This window comes from Lepidochelys olivacea (genome assembly GCF_965140295.1).
Source record: "Lepidochelys olivacea isolate rLepOli2 genome assembly, chromosome: 14".
NCBI classification, from domain to species: Eukaryota; Metazoa; Chordata; order Testudines; family Cheloniidae; genus Lepidochelys; species Lepidochelys olivacea.
In genome coordinates this window covers 32,956,564-32,974,461 of record NC_140424.1, presented here as the reverse complement: position 1 = coordinate 32,974,461, position 17,898 = coordinate 32,956,564, and the positions used below count along the sequence as shown (strand labels likewise).

Here is a 17,898-nt window from a genome sequence, read left to right as displayed (position 1 = left end):
AGAAAACCTTTGGGTTCAGCTAGCCCTGCCCCGTTATACCTGCAGCCAATGCCAGGCCTGGAGGGAGGAGAAAAGAAGGGAGCCAGCTCAGCCAGGGGATGACTGGTGAGGGGGCAGGAGCTCCCTGTTTGCCTGCCTGAAGGGACGGAGTAGCGACTTGCCAGCCAACGCAGCCACTGGAGGCAAGTAAGCCAAGGGGAGCCTGCAGATAAGCCCCAACTGTGGGGCAACTGGACTAGTGGGGCTGTGCCCCAAACTAAAGAGACTTTAGAAGGAAGCAGCCTGAGGAAACTGGTTTTGAAGGCCCCCCCTGCCCCCCCGACAGGGAGAGAGAGACTCATCTCCCCTGTTTAGGGGTTGAACCACACAGGGCCCTGGGCTGGGACCTGATGGAGGGGGTGTGTGACCCAGATCCCCCTAAATCCCCTTTGAGCAACAAACTAGCCACTAGTTCATCTGGCCATTGAAAGCTCTATCACACCTTGCTTTTAAAGATTGGGGCTGTGGTGGGAAACTGCACATGAGTAACCTTATCTGCCTTTTAGCTAGTATTTGTTTCTTTATATACATTACACATGATTAAAATTTCACTCACTAATTTCACCCAGATGGGAGAGCAGAGTAGGGTTAGTGATTCAAATTTAGGGTCATTGGATCAAGATATTCCTGAGATACAGCTTGTTCCAAAACACAAAACAGAATGACAACAAAATGAAATAAAAACACAGTATTTCATGAAATTCATAGATTCTATCCACCCTGGACACAAATCTCAGACTGAAATGTAAACCTGTGGGTAACATTCACCTCCACCAAAGTTTCTTTATAATTATTTATTGTTTCGTCTGAAGAAATGTCAGTGGTGATATGGGGGTAAGTGGCAGAGGAAGTTGGGGGGGGCTTGGCACGGGTGGGCTGTCAACCCCAAATTCTCCGTAGGTCTTTCTGTTATTTTCTTGTCACAGTATTGTATCAGCTGTAAAATGTAGATGAGAACTACAAATGTCTAAGTGATCATTAACTCTTACAACAAGTATCTTTCCATTTAAAATACTAGGAAATTAAATAGCAAAACAAACAAACAAGCAAAACCCCCAGGCAAACAAAGAACCCCACAACTTTGTTAAAGGAGAGTTCGGGTTGCTCATTGACATCAAAAGTTCAAGCTCATCAAAACTAAAATTTCTGAAAACCAGGAAATAAAGAGTTAATGTAAATGGCAACACAGCCTCAGCTCTGCCCTCTTTGCAGGATGACCCAGAACCCCCATCCTGCACGCTGGCACTCTGCCTTTGCAGATGGTGCAGAGCACTCAGGGAATAGGGCACATGACAACTGTAACACAGACTCAAACACTTTCTTCTTGCTAAAGTACAACTTGATTTTGGTGAGCTTTACTGGCCAGGAGCTACCTACGTCTGTTCTATGCTCAAACACTGAGTCTGTTCCCATGTGTGTCGAATTTTATAATCCTTCCTGCCCTTTTACAACCCTTTCTCACAAGATTGCATTCAACACTGTACTTTCACTTCTCATTCAACACACAGACAGCTCTCCTCTCCCACCACCCTGCTGACAAGCCCCATGGCAAGAAGATCCCCTGGGTCCTGCTGCTGACTGAACCTCCCTAACTCAGTGCTGGAATGATGCATACTGGATCCCTCAAGGTACATGTGCAGCTCTGTCCTTTGATAACAGACATGGGGGCTTCAAACCCAGATCTCACATCACAGTCACAGCTCTGAGACGCTCCTCAAACTAATCCCCAGCTCTCCGCATATCACAATCACAGCTTGTCATAAATATAAAGGGAAGGGTAACCACCTTCCTGTTTCCAATACTATAAAATCCCTCCTGGCCAGAGGCAACATCCTGTTACCTGTAAAGGGTTAAGAAGCTCAGCTAACCTGGCTGGCACCTGACCCAAAGGACCAATAAGGGGACAAGATACTTTCAAATCTTGGGGGAAGGCTTTTGTTTGCGCTTTTAGTTTATGTGTTGTTCTCTCTTGGGACTGAGAGAGGCCAGACAGAAATCCATCTTCTCCAACCCATCCTAATCCAAGTCTCCAATATTGCAACCAGTATAGATAAGCCATGCAAGGCGGATTAGTTTATCTTTTGTTTTATGTGAATTTTCCCTGCGTTAAGAGGGAGGTTTATTCCTGTTTTCCGTAACTTTAAGGTTTTGCCCAGAGGGGGATCCTCTGTGTTTTGAATCTGAATACCCTGTAAAGTACTTTCCATCCTGATTTTACAGAGATGATTTTTACCTTTCTTTTTTTTTTTAATAAAATCCTTCTTTTAAGAACCTGACTGATGTTTCCATTGTTCCAAGACCCAGGGGTTTGGGTCTTTGATCATTTTGTAACCAATTGGTTAGGATGTTATTCTCAAGTCTCCCCAGGAAAGGGTGTGTGTAGGGCTTGGGGGGATATTTTGGGGGAAGACGTCTCCAAGTGGTCTCTTCACTGATTCTTTGTTAAATCGCTGGGAGGTGGCAGCGTACCAGGTTTTAACCTAAGCTGGTAGAAATAAGCTTAGGGGGTCTTTCGTGTGGGTCCCCACATCTGTACCCTAGAGTTCAGAGTGGGGAAGGATCCCTGACACAGCTCACTTAAGTTACTCCAACTGATTTCTTCACCATTCAGTACAGCTACACCTAACACATTGAATGCAGCTGGGGTGCATGCAGATAATTCTCAGTGACTATTCCCAACTCCAGCGGGCAGGGTGAAGGTTGCACTGGCATGGACCTTAACTCTCTATTTCCTGGTTTTCAGTAGAAAGCATTTTGATGAACTTGAGATTGTGGCAGGGCCTGAGCTGTCACTGGGAAACCTTAACTCTGTTAACAAAGGTTTGTTGGCTGGGTGGTTAGTGTTTTCATCACTCAATTTATTATAGCCCACAAGAAGAGCAGGAAGAAGGGGCACTTCAAAATCTTTGCTGGAGTCAGATAACTTGGGACCCTGAAAGCTGGAGACTGCTGGTACAGACACTTCCAACTCAGTGGGACTGTGGCCGTTTCTTTAAGAGAGGACTCGAATCTCCCCACATGACAGGAGTAGAAATTGCTGCCACTTTCCAGCTTCTATCTACCTCTGCACATGCTGCAAGAGAAGAGTGTGTTTATCAGTTTGGTACAAAAACCGATTTCCTTAAAGAAGCGTAAGGAAAAGCGATGAGAACACGCTGCTGCTATTTTATAGCCAGAATGAATTGATAAACTGAAATAGTGTTTTAAATGGTAACGATCTCAATAAAACCAATGAGGTCAGATCACACCTGTCATAAATATAAAGGCAAGGGTACCCATCCTTCTGTATACAGAACTATAAAATCCCTCCTGGCCAGAGACAAATCCCTTTCACCTGTAAAGGGTTAAGAAGCTAAGATAACCTTGCTAGCACATGACCAATGAGGAGACAAGATACTTTCAAAGCTGGGGGGGGGGGGACAAAGGGTCTGTCTGTCTGTCTGTGTGATGCTTTTGGGGGGAACAGATCAGGAATGCAGCTCAGAACTCCTGTAAAAAGTTAGTAAGTAATCTAGCTAGAAATGGATTAGATTTCCTTTTGTTCAATGGCCGGTAAAATAGGCTGTGCTGAATGGAATGTATATTCCTGTTTTTGTGTCTTTTTGTAACTTAAGGTTTTGCCCAGAGGGATTCTCTATGTTTTGAATCTGATTACCTGTAAGGTATTTACCATTCTGATTTTACAGAAGTGATTCTTTTACCTTTTCTTTAATTAAAAAATTCTTCTTTTAAGAACCCGATTGCTTTTTCATTGTTCTTAAGATCCAAGGGTTTGGGTCTGTGTTCACCTGTACAAATTGGTGAGGACTTTTATCAAGCCTTCCCCAGGAAAGGGGGTCTAGGGCCTGGGAGGATATCTGGGGGGGAAGACATCTGCAAGTGGGCTCTTTCTCTGTTCTTTGTTTAACATGCTTGGTGGTGGCAGCATAGTGTTCAAGGACAAGGCAAAGTTTGTACCTTGGGGAAGTTTTTAACCTAAGCTGGTAAGAATAAGCTTAGGGGGCCTTTCATGCAGGTCCCCACAACTGTACCCTAGAGTTCAGAGTGGGGAAGGAACCTTGACAACACCCGCATGGGTGTTGCATTGCATAGGCTGGGGAAGGCTGTGCCTACCCAAATAGCCTTGTGTGGCCCTGCCCATGCTCCTCCTCAAAGCCCTGCTTGCCCTTCCTTCTTGGCCCCAGCCCAGGCAGGCTACTCCTCTTCAGGGAAGCAGCATGCTGGGGATGGGGCTAGGGCGGCCAGGACTTGGCGGAGCTGTGGCTGCCCAGTGCTGGGGGGCGTCAGGCACTGAGGCCATGCCGCCTGCTGCTTGGGGGAGGGAGGGGAACGGAGGTGCTGAGGTGGCCTGTCCTGTGTGTGGGGTGGCCGGGGGTGGTGGTGGTGGTGGTTGCATGCCACCCACCCTGTGCTGGGGACCTGCGGGGGCACGCACCACCTGCCCACCCTGTGCTGCGGGGTGGGGGAGCACATGCCGCCTGCCCTCCCTGTGCTCTGGGTTGGGGGGGCTGGCAGACATGGAGAGGGGGGCTTCGGCAGGGGAAGGGGGTGGATCCTAGGGGAAGGGGAGTGGGGCTGGCCGGAAGGGGGCTGAAGAGGGGCAGGGGGCTCTGAGAGCCAGAGGGCACTGAGGGGTTAACAGCGATGTGTGAGGGGGCAGGAGGGTGGTGAACAGGGAAGCACAGGCAGGATGGGGCCATGGAGATGTGGGGCTGCTGAAGAGATGCTGAGGGAATACTCAGAAATCAGGGGGCGGGGGAGAATTCTGGGGCTCAGGGGAACAGAGCTGGAATAGAGGGAAACTCTCAGTGGCGGGATAAAGAGAAGGAAAGGGTGGGATGTGTGGAGAGGGGCTGTGGGGAGGCTCGAGGGAGAATATGAGAGCAAGCTGAGACTGGCTGGAGAAGGGAGAGCCAGAGGGTAGGAGAAGGGAGGGGGATGGTGAGAGATAAAATAGCAGCTCCCTCAGCCCATGGGGTAGGAGAGGGGCAGGGGGGAATCTTTTCCCCTAGAAATGGTCAAACAAGCAGGGGGGGGAAGTGATAAGTGGCTCATCTGCAAACGAATAAAGAATTAGCCCCAGCCTTTTGGGGCTTTCCTTGGTCCAGATGTTGCTTCCCTTTTGGAGATTTCACAAGCTTCATAAGAAGTTCCAATTCATCTTTCAAATTCAAATATGTCTGACATTGATGCTAAGACATAATTATTTCTGACTTCTGACTCAAGCCTATCTGCACCCACATTTTGGTGAAACGAAATTTTGCCCAACTCCATGCTTGCCACCCCTTCTTGTCTTTCCCCCTGCCCGCCCACAGATCTGTTACTGTTCAGGTTCAGTTTGGATGAGCTATTGCCAGCAGGAGAGTGAGTTTGTGTGTGTGTGTGTGCCCCTGGGGAAAAAAAAATGGGCGAGGGGGTGAGACAGCCTGGATTTGTGCTAGACATGGCCCACATTGATTACTATGCACATTGTAGGGAGAGTGGTCACTTTGGATGAGCTATTACCAGCAGGAGAGTGAGTTTGTGTGTGTGGTTTTTGGGAGGGGGGGGTGAGGGGGTGAGAGAACCTGGATTTGTGCAGGAAATGGCCCAACTTGATTATCATGCACATTGTGTAGAGAGTTGTCACTTTGGATGGGCTATTACCAGCAGGAGAGTGAATTTGAGTGTGGGGGGGTGGAGGGTGAGAAAACCTGGATTTGTGCTGGAAATGGCCCAACTTGATGATCACTTTAGATAAGCTATTACCAGCAGGACAGTGGGGTGGGAGGAGGTGTTGTTTCATATTCTCTGTGTGTATATAAAGTCTGCTGCAGTTTCCACGGTATGCATCCGATGAAGTGAGCTGTAGCTCACGAAAGCTCATGCTCAAATAAATTGGTTAGTCTCTAAGGTGCCACAAGTCCTCCTTTTCTTTTTGCGAATACAGACTAACACGGCTGTTACTCTGAAACAGTTGATTGCTCCCATTGTGGGAAAATCACCAGCCCATTGTGTATTTTGTTTTCATCTCTCAAAATGAAAATAAGATGACCGTAATTTTTTTTAAATGATGAGCTTAAAAAATGTGAAATCTTAATTTTAACTGGACACACACACACACTTTTTCTTTCAGTTCAGTGCAGGTTCAATCAGTAAAACAAAATTATGGTTCAGGTTCAGCTCCAGTTCCAGTACGAAATCCCGGTTTGAACTAGTTCTCCGGTTCCAGTGTGAGACCAGATGGGCAAATGAGATCAGCATCGGAGCCAAAGGGAGTTGGCGGCAGCTTCCCTGGGCCCAGGGCAGGGAATCGCAGCCAGCTCCACTGGGAGCAGCCTGGGGCCAAACCCTCCCCCTGCAGCCAGGATGGCACCAGGGGGCACTTCTCCCTGGGGGGATGGGCAGGTCTCTCTTACCTTCCCTCCAAGCGGTGCCCTCCCCGGGAGCAGGGGCTGGAGCCCGGGATGGGGGGTCCTGGCCAGGCTGGGGTCTCTGCACCGGGAGAGGCTCCTGGGAGCAGCGGGAATCTTACTGCTGGAAATTCCCCTCTCCTGGCTGCAGCCAGGGCCCCGGGGTCCCCAGCAGCAGCCGCCGGGGCTCGGGGATCTTGCAAGGAGCATGGCCCCCCCACAGCGCCCCAGAGTCACTGCAGCGAGAGCGATTCACTTCCTGCTGCTGGACTGGGTGACCCCAGCGATCACTGCAGCCCCCAGGGACAGTCAGGTCGATGCTGATCTCATTTGCTGGGAGCCAAAGGGCTCCCTTTGGCTTCTTTGTTATGTAACTGCTTGTTTGGGGGCTTTGGGTGGGGTGGGGAGGCTTCTATTAGGAAGCCTATAATGGCTTCTTTGTACTTGCCCATTCATTTCTCTCAGTAGCCGGTTGCTTTTCTTTAAGAAGCCTGTTGCTTGTTTTGCCATTGAAGTGTGTGGCTTGTTTGGGGCTTGGTGAGTGGGACTGGGCGGTGCCTCCGAAATGGGATTGGCTTGCTTTGGGCTTGCTGGGAAAGGGCAGCGCAGATTTTTTATCTTGTGAGACTTGGCAGCCTTTTCCAGACTGCGCTGTGGGGACAGCTGGGTCAACGACACCTGGGGAGTGGGAGCCGGAAGGGGGCTGAAAAGGGGCAGGGGGAGTGTGGGCCAGAGGGGATTGAGGCATGAAATGGGATGTGTGAGGGGGCAGGAGGGAGGGAACAGGGATGTGGGGCATGGGTTGGGACTGGGGGGCTGTGGGTGCGCTGGAGGGAGGATGAGGCAATTCCTGGGAATCAAGATGCAGGGAGAGAATCATGGGGTGGGTGGGAACAGGGCTGGGAGAGAAAGAAAATGGGAATGGGGGACAGTGAGAAGGGAAGAGGGGGAGAAAGTGGGGGGTGACACTAGGGGGCTGGAGAGAGAGTGACAGAAGAGACTGGCTGGGGGAGGGGGAGAGAGGCTAGTGATTAAGTAGAGGGATGGTGAGAGACACAATGGCAGCTCTCCCAGTCCATGGTACAGGCCAGGGGCAGTAGGAGGGGGAGGGGTCTTCCCCACCCAGCAGCCACGGGAGATTTTGTTTTTACTGGAAACGGTCAAAGTGTTGGGGGTGAGGGGGCGGCAAAGGACTAACCCCTAAGGGCTCCAAAGCTACAAGGTGAATATCCCCACAGAACTCACCCCCCAACAGACACACTATTGCATTATTTTCTTAGGCCAAAATCATGATTTCTGGGCTCTGGCTTCTGACTGGGACTGTTTGGGGTGACAGGATGGACCAGGGTCCCTCTTGGATTTCTGTGCAGGATTCAGGGCTCAGAGTCACCCCCAGAATAGCAGGGGGTGGGTCCAGATGGGCAAATGGGATCAGTATCTGCCTGGCTGTCCCTGCGGCTGCCCAGGGAGCCCAGTGGGGCACAGTCACTAGCTGCTGCCACCAGCAGGATCTCAGTATTACTTAGAGAGAAGAGGCTGGTGTCTGCCTCTCTCTGGCCTGAAGAAGATCTCTGTGTAGCTCATACACGTATGTCTTTCACCAGCAGAAGTTGGTCCAATAAAAGCTCTTACCTCACCCACCTTGTCTCTCTCTGCTCATGGTATTAGAGTTCTGGAGTTGGTTTCCCTGGGGCAGATGCAGCTCTCTGCACTGTGATCTGGGAACCTGAGCAGCTGCTGCTCCCCCAGTGCGGTCTGTGCTGGGGAAAGACCTTCATTATAGCTTCCTCCGTGCCCAGCCCAGCTGGGGACTTTCTCTGGTGGCTAGAATGAGACCCCTGAGGCAGCCCTGGGCTCTGCTGACTCCAACTCCTGAGCTGAGACTCCAGATGATGGGACAGACCTGGGGGAAAGTGCTGGGGACTAGCAGGAAAGTGACTGCACAAAAGCCCCCTTTAAGGGACCCGCTGGTGAGTTTGTACAAGAGGGGAGAAAGCAGTGCTTAATGTGTGCCAGGGCTTGCCAGAGCTGAGCCCCAGCACCACTGGGCTTGCCAAGTCAGTTATGAAAGTAAAAAAATTGCTTGAGCCCCAGCACCTCTTTCATTACAGATAAAGCACTGGGAGAAAAGAGAAGGAGACTGAAAGGGGCAGCAGGAACAATAAGTGGAAAAAGAGATTCCCAGGTCCCAACCCTACCTAGATCCATTTGCTGCCCCACCCTGGGAAGATTGACTGTCCTGGGAACAAAGTGAGGACCAGAGAGCAGAAGCCAGTTCCTGTCTCTGCTGAGTCACTGCGGGAGGGATGCGCTGCCCTCGAGGACAGTGTCAGGGGAATTCCCCAAAGTGGCTCTTTTGATCCTACTCTTTTCTAGCATTTGCTTCAGAGACTCTTTTCCTGGGAGGGTTTAAAATTCCCACTTTAGCAGTTCAAGTGCAGAAGGTGGAGGCCGACAAGGATTATAAAAATTAATACTGGCCGCTCCAGGCTTGTATTACGCTCTCAAGTTCACTGCTTTTCTCTGACCTTGGATGGGTCGATGCTGCCACCACCCAAGTGCAAAAAACCCCTTTGAGAACCCAGGAAGGCGCACTTGGGAATTCCTTTCTGTAGGGTACCCTCAACCCCTTTTAGCCCCCGCCCCCTGGGGAAGAGCTGAGAAAGAAAACAAAGGAAATTAGCTGTTGCCACCAGCTAATTAAACAACACATGCACAAACCTTTTAGGACACAAAAATCCAATCCTGTTCTTAAAAAAAGGTAAATTTTATTAAAAACAAAAATAAAGAAAGAAAATACATTTGGAACTTAGGCTTTTTGCTAGATTTAAAAAAAAAACCAATCAATTACAAGGATTAAGCACCAAGATAGCTCTCTTGAGGTCCAGCTTAAAGGTTACAAGCAAAACAAAAGCACCTGGGGTTAGCACAGAGGAGTCCACAAGCCATAAAGAAATAAAAGAGAGAAACCTAATTGCATCTTCCTAGACATTTCCTGATCTACTTACATATCTGGGGTTTCAGATGAGTAGTTTCTAGGTATGAGCTGATAATTTTTTCATACCTGGCCCAAAGCTTTTACAGCATAGTTCCAGCCCTGTTTCTGCTTCTCCGGAGAAGAACAACAGACAGACAAAGGGGAAGTTTTTTCCAATTTTAAAAAGTTCTGGCCTTCCCATTGGCTCTTTTGGTCAGGTGCCCACTCCCTTCCTTTTCCCTGTGCAGGGAGACTTTGTTAACCCTTTACAGGAAAAGCAAGTAGAGAACAACTACTAAGAAAAATGTTATCTGGCTGGCTGGGTGTCCATAAAAGGGAGCTTCCCCCCACCCCTTTCATTTATCACCCCCTACCACCACCACCACCAAATCACAGATGGTGCTGGCCAGCCTGGTTTAGGTCGGGTCCACACAGTCTGGGATTTTTTCCTGGAGGTTTAGGAAATAGAATTAATAAGATACATGCACATCTAATTTTACTACTAATCACATAAAGACCTAAACTGTATTTTTCACATTTCAAGGACTACACTGACTTAGAATACAGGGACATTTTTACCTGGCTGATTCTGGGAAACCTTCCCAGGAGAGTGCATCAGCCTCTTTGTTAGAGGTGCCTGAAATGTGTTGTATTTTCAAATCAAAGTCTTGGAGATCTAAACTCCACTGGATAAGTTTTTTGTTCCTCTCTTTGACTGTGTGAAGCCACTTCAGTGCAGCATGGTCAGTCTGCGGGTGGAACCGCCATCCCCAAATGTCTGGGCGTAGCTTCTCCAGAGCGTACCCGATGGCGTAACATTCTTTGTCTGAGGCTGACCAGTGGCTTTCCCGCTCAGAAAGTGTTTTGCTGAAAAACACGACAGGATGGAATTGTTGATCTGGTCCTTCCTGCATTAAAACTGCTCCTACACCACACTTGGACGCATCTGTGGTTATGACGAATGGTTGGTTGAAGTCCGGGGCCCTTAGTACAGGGTCAGACGTAAGGGCCGCCTTAAGCTGGTTAAAGGCTTTCTGACACTTCTCAGTCCACTGAACTGCATTTGGCTGTTTTTTCCTGGTTAGGTATGTCAGTGGGGTGGCAATTTGGCTGTAGTGTGGTACAAATCATCAGTAATATCTGGCCAAGCCCAAGAAGCATTGGACCTGCTTCTTTGACTTAGGGACAGGCGAATTTTGGATAGCATTTACTTTAGCCTGTAGGGGGTTGATAGTTCTTTGACCCACCTGGTGTCCAAGGTACGTTACCCTGTTTAGGCCTATTTGACCTTTTTTGGCCTTAACGGTTAATCCTGCCTCCCTTATGCGCTGGAAGACAGCTTGGAGATGTACCAGGTGTTCTGCCCATGAATCTGAGAAGATAGCTACATCATCAAGGCAGGCGACTGCAAATTCCCCAAATCCAGCCAGAAGGTTATCTACCAGTGTCTGGAAGGTGGTGGATGCATTTCGCAGTCCGAAAGGGAGCACATTAAATTCATACAGCCCTATATGTGTGATGAAGACTGACCTTGGCTGGGTCTAATCAGGGAGTGAAATGGACGAAAGCCCCTTCTGAAACATCCCCAATTTCCTTTCTCTCTCTGACAGGCTGAATATTAACAATTGTTTCCCTCCAGATTGTCCAGTCTTCCAGAGGATGGGGCAGGGAAATGGCTGTGGTGGAGCCAGCTCAGGTAGGGGATTTTCAGGAAGCTGCTGGTAGGTTTGTGCTGTGGTCAGGGTGGGGTGAGGGGGAGGAAATACACAGGGTGAGGCAGGGAGAGGACAGGGTGCCAAAAACCCATTGGGACTTGCTCAGGCTAAGGCCTGATTTATGAATAGGCCCATGGGAAGGGTGGGGTGAACATTCCCCCATTTCTGGAACAGGAAACAACCCCCCTGGACAGGGCTGGGAAAAGAGACCAGAGTGCTGGAGCCTGAACCCCCTAGCCAGAGACTGCGGTGAAATAGAAAGGGAAGGTGCTGGGATTTGGGTCTCTGTTCCCTGCTTGGAACTTTGCTTCCCACCTCAGCCTGTGCCTAGTAGGTGTCTGCCTAGTACAGGGGTGGGCAAACTTTTTGTCCTGAGGGCCATATCAGGTTTCGGAAATTGTATGGAGGGCCAATTAGGGGATGCTGTTCCTCACCAAACAGGCAGGCATGGCCCGGCCCCCACCCCCTATCCGCCCCCTCCCTGCTTCTTGCCCCCTGACACCCCCCCGGGACCCCTGCCCCATCCAACCCCCCCTGTTCCCTGACTGCCCCCCTGGAACTCCTGCACCATTCAACCACCCCTTCTCCCTGTCCCCTGACCGCCCCCAGAACCCCTGCACCTGACTGCCCCCAGCTGCCCCATCCAACCCCCCCCCCCTTCCTGACTACCCCAGGACCCCTGCCCCCATTCAACCCTCCTGTTCCCTGCCCTTTGACCGCCCCGACCCCTATCCACACCCCTGCCCCCTGACCACCACCCTGAACTCCCCTGCCCTCTACCCAACCCCCCTGTTCCCTGCCCTTTGACCGCCCCGACCCCTATCCACACCCCTGCCCCCTGACCACCACCCTGAATTCCCCTGCCCTCTACCCAACCCCCCTGTTCCCTGCCCCCTTACTGCACTGCCTGGAGCACCGGTGCCTGGCAGAGCTACAACTGCGCCTCCCAGCTGGAGCCAGCCACACCACCATGCAGCTCAGAGCACCGGGTCAGGCCGGGCTCTGCAGCAGCCCCGCCGCCCAGAGCATTGCGCTGGCTGCGCAGTGACTGAGGCTGTGGGGGAGGGGAACAGCAAGGGAGGGGCCGGAAGCTCAGGGGCCGGGCAGGAGGGTCCCGCAGGCCAGATGTGGCCCGCATGCCGTAGTTTGCCCACCTCTAGCCTGGTAGGTGTGTGGTAAATGAGAAGACCCTGCCCTCCTCTGTTTGCTGGGAGCTCTCGGTCTCTTGCTACTCCCTGAAGCCTCCTGAGCAAGGTGGGGTGAGATTCTGCTACTCTGTGCCCTCCCCCCCAGCTTCTTTCTTTCTTTCTTTCTTATGAATAGTGGGATTTTGGCTGGGGCAGCAGGTACTGAGTGGGGAGCACCTGTTGTTTCAGATTCCGGTGACCTTCGAGGAGGTGGCTGTGTACTTCACCGAGGGCAGGGGGCTCTGCTGGACCCCAGTCAGAGAGCCCTCTACTGGGACATTATGCAGGAGAATTATGAGACTGTGACCTTGCTGGGTAAGGATTTCCTGTCCCCTCAGCTATTAGAAATCGTGGGTCTGCATTTCCAAATCTGGTCAGGTGCTTCCCTGATGAGCTGGACTGGAGGTGAATGGGTCCTGTATGCCATAGCTGCAGTGTGAGAGAGATTTGCATCTCCAATGGGACAGGGGTGTCAAAAGCTAATGGACATGCTAAATCATCCCCACCCCTCCAGCTTTCAAGGGGGTAGAAGCCATGTATTGTCTTGTCAGTACTGTTTCTCACTTACACACAGAATTCCTGTTCACCTCACCTCTTGGGACTAGCTCCAGCCATGGGAGGGCTCTGGGCTCTCCCGGTTTATAAATAGGGAGGGTTTTAACTCCAGAGCTGTGTGTGTGTCAGCAAGGCCATCAGTGTGCACAGGTCCTGAAAACTCCTAGTGAGGGCATGACAATTCCCCTCACCTCTCCAGACATCTGTCTCTCCCCAGGGGGCTCAGCAACCGTGTTCCCATCCTCTTGGATTCCATGTTCCCCCAGCACAGTATGGGGATAGGTTCAATTCATGGAATGTCCTTTGTGACAAATACTCTACCAATCCTCCATGCACCCTGATCTTTTCTCATTTCAGTCCCTGAGCAGGATTTCCCATTCCCAAACCTGACCCAATCACCTGGCTGGAATGAGGAGAAGAGCCATGGGTACCTGATCTCCTGGCCTTCCAGGAAAGGGTGATTCTGAGAGGTACCCACATAGGTAAGGAGTCAGTGAAATGGACAGAGAAACCACCTGGCAAATGAGGGAAAATGTTGAGAATCCCAAAAACGTGGTGTGAGCAAATGCCTCAGTCCTGCCTCATCTCACCCAATGCAGGGCTGTAGTCAATATATATCATTCATGGCTTTCCAATCGTCCTGTAAGCTGCAGGAGTTTCCTTCCCTGTGAGTGTTCGGATGGGATGTGGAGGCACAATACAGTTGTTCAGTCTTTGAAACTTTATTGTGTTGGGTTTTCCCTTTGTGCTATTCCTTTTTCTCCCCAGCACAGGCATTTAGTCCTGCCTGAATTGTCTCTCTGTCTCCCAGCAGGTGATGAGAGAGTGAGTGAGAACGAGGAACAGAATCAACATCAGGAAGTTCCTGGGAAAGTGGAACCACAGGGGACCTTTGTGAGAAGAGCTGAAGGGAATTTCTCACAGTGCTTGGAAGAAGGAAAAACCTGTGGAAATTGGCATGCGTCAGAGAGGCTGCTCGGAAACCACCCCAGGAAGAAGGTGGCTGAAACTCTCAAATATGCGGGAGGATTCAAGGATCCTGAGGAAACCACAGTCCAGCAGACAAATCACAATAAAGAGAAACCCAATCAATGCCTCGAATGGGGGAAACGATTCATTCTGAGATCACACCTTAATACACATCAGACAATCCATAAAGGAGATAAACCCCATAATGCAGGTGTGACACAGCACCCCATATTCATCATAATGATATCATAATGATATGATTATGACATAATTATGATACATCTTGTACAAAGTGTGTCATGTGAGGGATCTATGGAAAAGTTATGATTTGCTGAGTACGATTATTCTATTTGTATGCATGTACCATTTTGTATCTGAAATTATGAATATTAATTATGTATCTGTATTTCAACTGTGCTTACTCTGGATAACACACACAACTAGCCTCTCAGGTATAACAGTGAAGAAGCTAGAAAGTGCTAATAGCCCATCAGCAAAGACAATGGACCATGGAAAAGGTTTGTCTTTATTGGGGAATGTTTCAGCCAGTCTATGAGTAATAGTTCCTGTGACCCAGCAAGGCATGCAAGGCCATGTGACCAGACCACATGACACTAAATTCCATTTTGGTACCTGTGTTTTTCCGTGAACTGGGCTGGGAACTTAGCTTGAAACAAAAGGTTTCTGCCATATGGAGAGACTATATAAGGTGGGGAGTGACATCATGATTTGTCTTCGCTCCCCCACAATTCAACACCTGAAAGAAGCTCTGGAAGACAAAGGATTGGGAACAGGGGAAGGGCAGCCAAGCTGCAAGGCACATGTTCCTTGTGCCTTAAGAATGTGCAAGCCTGCTTGTATCATCAGACAAGGGGAGATATTGCTAATTCAAATCCTATCTTTCGAGTAATTTAGGCTTAGTTTCCAATTTTGTTTATTTGCTAGGTAATCTGTTTTGATCTGTTTGCTATCACGTATAATCACTTAAAATCTATCTTTCTGTAGTTAATAAACTTGTTTTATAAGAACATAAGAATGGCCATACTAGGTCAGACCAAAGGTCCATCTAGCCAAGTATCCTGTATTCTGACAGTGACCAATGCCAGGTGCCCCAGAGGGAATGAATGGAACAGGTAATCATCAAGCCCTGTCGCCCATTCCCAGCTTCTGGCAAATAGGCTAGGGACACCATCCCTGCCCATGCTGGCTAATAGCCATTGATGGACCTATCCTCCATTAATTTATCTAGTGCTTTTCTGAACCCTGTTATAGTCTTGGCCTTCACAACAGCCTCTGGCAAAGAGTTCCACAGATTGACTGTGTGTTGTATGACGAAATACTTTTTTTTGTTTGTTTTAAACCTGCTGCTTATTAATTTCTTTTGGTGACCCCTAGTTCTTGTGTTATGAGAATAAGTAAACACTTAGAATCATAGAATATCAGGGTTGGAAGGGACCTCAGGAGGTCATCTAGTGTAAATCAATAGAAGATGTTTGGATGTGCCCCTCTCCTATGTCTATAGAGGAGCAGGATCAATGGCCTATGCAAGGGGTGGACAACTGGGTGTACTGTGTATAAGGTGTTTTGCTGGGAATGTACATATTACTGGGGGCACAATTACACCAGCTCATAACCAAACTACACACATCTACATTCTGCTATATGGACTTTGGTGCACAAATGGATCTGTGAATCTTATTGCTGTAAATAAGCCAGTGCCTACTGCCTGATTCCATACCAAGTGGTCAAGCTGGTTTGGACAATATCCCATTTCTCTGTGAACATTCAATGGACTTATGATATGGACAAAAGCAAGCAAAACCTGCAGGGGCAGCTTGTTGCAACTGCCAGCAACTGCACACATAAGATCGTGACCCCGTTGAAGGAGGAGAGGCAGTGTTTTGGGGGTGTCTCGGATGTTGGACCATACTGCAGTGGTCAGGACTCAGTGTTGCTGTGGATTTTGAATTGTTAACTGTACTTGTGTTACGTTGCATAGGGAGATAACGTATAAGTAATGTAATAAGCCCTCCAAACCCTGCAGTGTACTAGACAACCCGGACCCAACCTTCTCAGGCCCACTCTAATGGGAAGTCTGGAACACTAATTGGAATAGGTGTGGTATGCCCGTATGAGAGAAGGTGCAGGGCACTATACTACACAAGGGGCAGTGGGACAAATGGAATATTGACACCTTCCACCTTGATGCCATGCCCTATCAGGAAATGTGTCGCCATATGTCCTATGCTTTTCCAGGGATACCTGGGCAGGAGGATCCCAAAAGAAAAAGAAAAAAAAGGGGTGGAGTGTTAGGATATAGATATTCAGGCCTGTCTGCAAAGGCCTGTACTTTAAGAATTTAGGTGTATTCTTATCGCTTGGCTAGTTCTAGAGGTATAAAAGAAAGAAATCACTGTCTGCCAGTGTAAGGGCCTTCTCTTACTGTGACAGTTTGTGGCCCTGTGCTTAGGCTCAGGCCTTTGGCCAAGCAGCAGAGGCAGCCATAAGCTGGGAAGCGAACGGTCACATCCTCACATTCCAAACTAGTCACATTGAAATAAGGTGCAATTGGGCTGTTAGGCACTATCAGGACAGGATTGTATTCCTATCACCTCCAGAGAAAGGGAAGTGCCTAGAAAATGTAAAAGGAAACTTAGTTTGATAGCATCCTGTCTGGCAAGAACTCACTTATCAATAGCTGGGATGTGAAACCCTCACTTCTGTATTCTCTTGTCATTATAGTTTCAACTTTGCTATTGTTTATCTGTATAATCTCTGTCTGGTTCTGTGATTGTTCCTGTCTTCTGTATAATTAATTTTGCTGGGTGTAAACTAATTAAGGTGGTGGGATATAATTGGTTATATAATCATGTTACAATATGTTAGGATTGGTTAGTTAAATTTCAGGAAAATGATTGGTTAAGGTATAGCTAAGCAGAACTCAAGTTTTACTATATAATCTGTAGTCAATGAGGAAGTGAGTGGGTGGGGGTGGGGGTGGGCGTGGGCATGGGGGTAAGGGGGATGGGAACAGGGAATGGGGGTAAGAAAATTGTAATCATGTTTTGCTAAAGGGGGAAATGGGAACAGGGAATGGGAGTAAGGAAGTTGGAATCATGTTTGGCTAAGGGTAGGAATGGAAACAGGGACACAGGTGTAAGGCTCTGTGGTGTCAGAGCTGGGAAGGAGGATACTAAGGAAGGAAACTGGAATCATGCTTGCTGGAAGTTCACCCCAATAAACATCGAATTGTTTGCACCTTTGGACTTCGGGTATTGTTGCTCTCTGTTCATGCGAGAAGGACCAGGGAAGTAAGTGGGTGAAGGAGTAAGCCCCCTAACACCCCTGCTCAAAAGCAGGACCCATCCCCAATTAAATCATCCCAGCCAGGGCTTTGTCAAGCCTAACCTTAAAAACTTCTAAGGAAGGAGATTCCACCACCTCCCTAGCCAACGCATTCCAGTGTTTCACCACCCTCTTAGTGAAAAAGTTTTTCCTAATATCCAACCTAAACCTACCCCACTGCAACTTGAGACCATTACTCCTTGTCCTGTCCTCTTCCACCACTAAGAATAGTCTAGAACCATCCTCTCTGGAACCACCTCTCAGGTAGTTGAAAGCAGCTATCAAATCCCCCCTCATTCTTCTCTTCCGCAGACTAAACAATCCCAGTTCCCTCAGCCTCTCCTCATAAGTCATGTGTTCCAGACCCCTAATCATTTTTGTTGCCCTTCGCTGGACTCTTTCCAATTTATCCACATCCTTCTTGTAGTGTGGGGCTCAAAACTGGACACAGTACTCTAGATGAGGCCTCACCAATGTCAAATAGAGGGGGACAATCACGTCCCTCGATCTGCTCGCTATGCCCCTATTTATACATCCCAAAATGCCATTGGCCTTCTTGGCAACAAGGGCACACTGCTGACTCATATCCAGCTTCTCGTCCACTGTCACCCCTAGGTCCTTTTCCGCAGAACTGCTGCCTAGCCATTCGGTCCCTAGTCTGTAGCGGTGCATTGGGTTCTTCCGTCCTAAGTGCAGGACCCTGCACTTATCCTTATTGA

At 49.0% G+C, this 17,898-nt stretch overlaps 1 protein-coding gene and 1 long non-coding RNA gene across 3 annotated transcripts in view; one reads left to right on the top strand and one right to left on the bottom strand.

Moving 5' to 3' along the window:
• LOC311530637 (C-type lectin domain family 2 member D-like) overlaps nt 1-17,898 on the bottom strand; it is a 322,581-nt gene that overhangs the window by 105,409 nt on the left and 199,274 nt on the right.
• On the top strand, nt 97-12,542 carry LOC311530677. 2 transcript variants are annotated; one of them, XR_014714064.1, is made up of 4 exons: nt 97-182; nt 1,548-1,667; nt 11,048-11,104; nt 12,500-12,542. It is a non-coding gene; the product is annotated as an uncharacterized lncRNA (long non-coding RNA). The 2 variants fall into 2 exon arrangements; XR_014714065.1 differs by lacking the exons at nt 11,048-11,104; nt 12,500-12,542 and adding an exon at nt 2,907-3,000.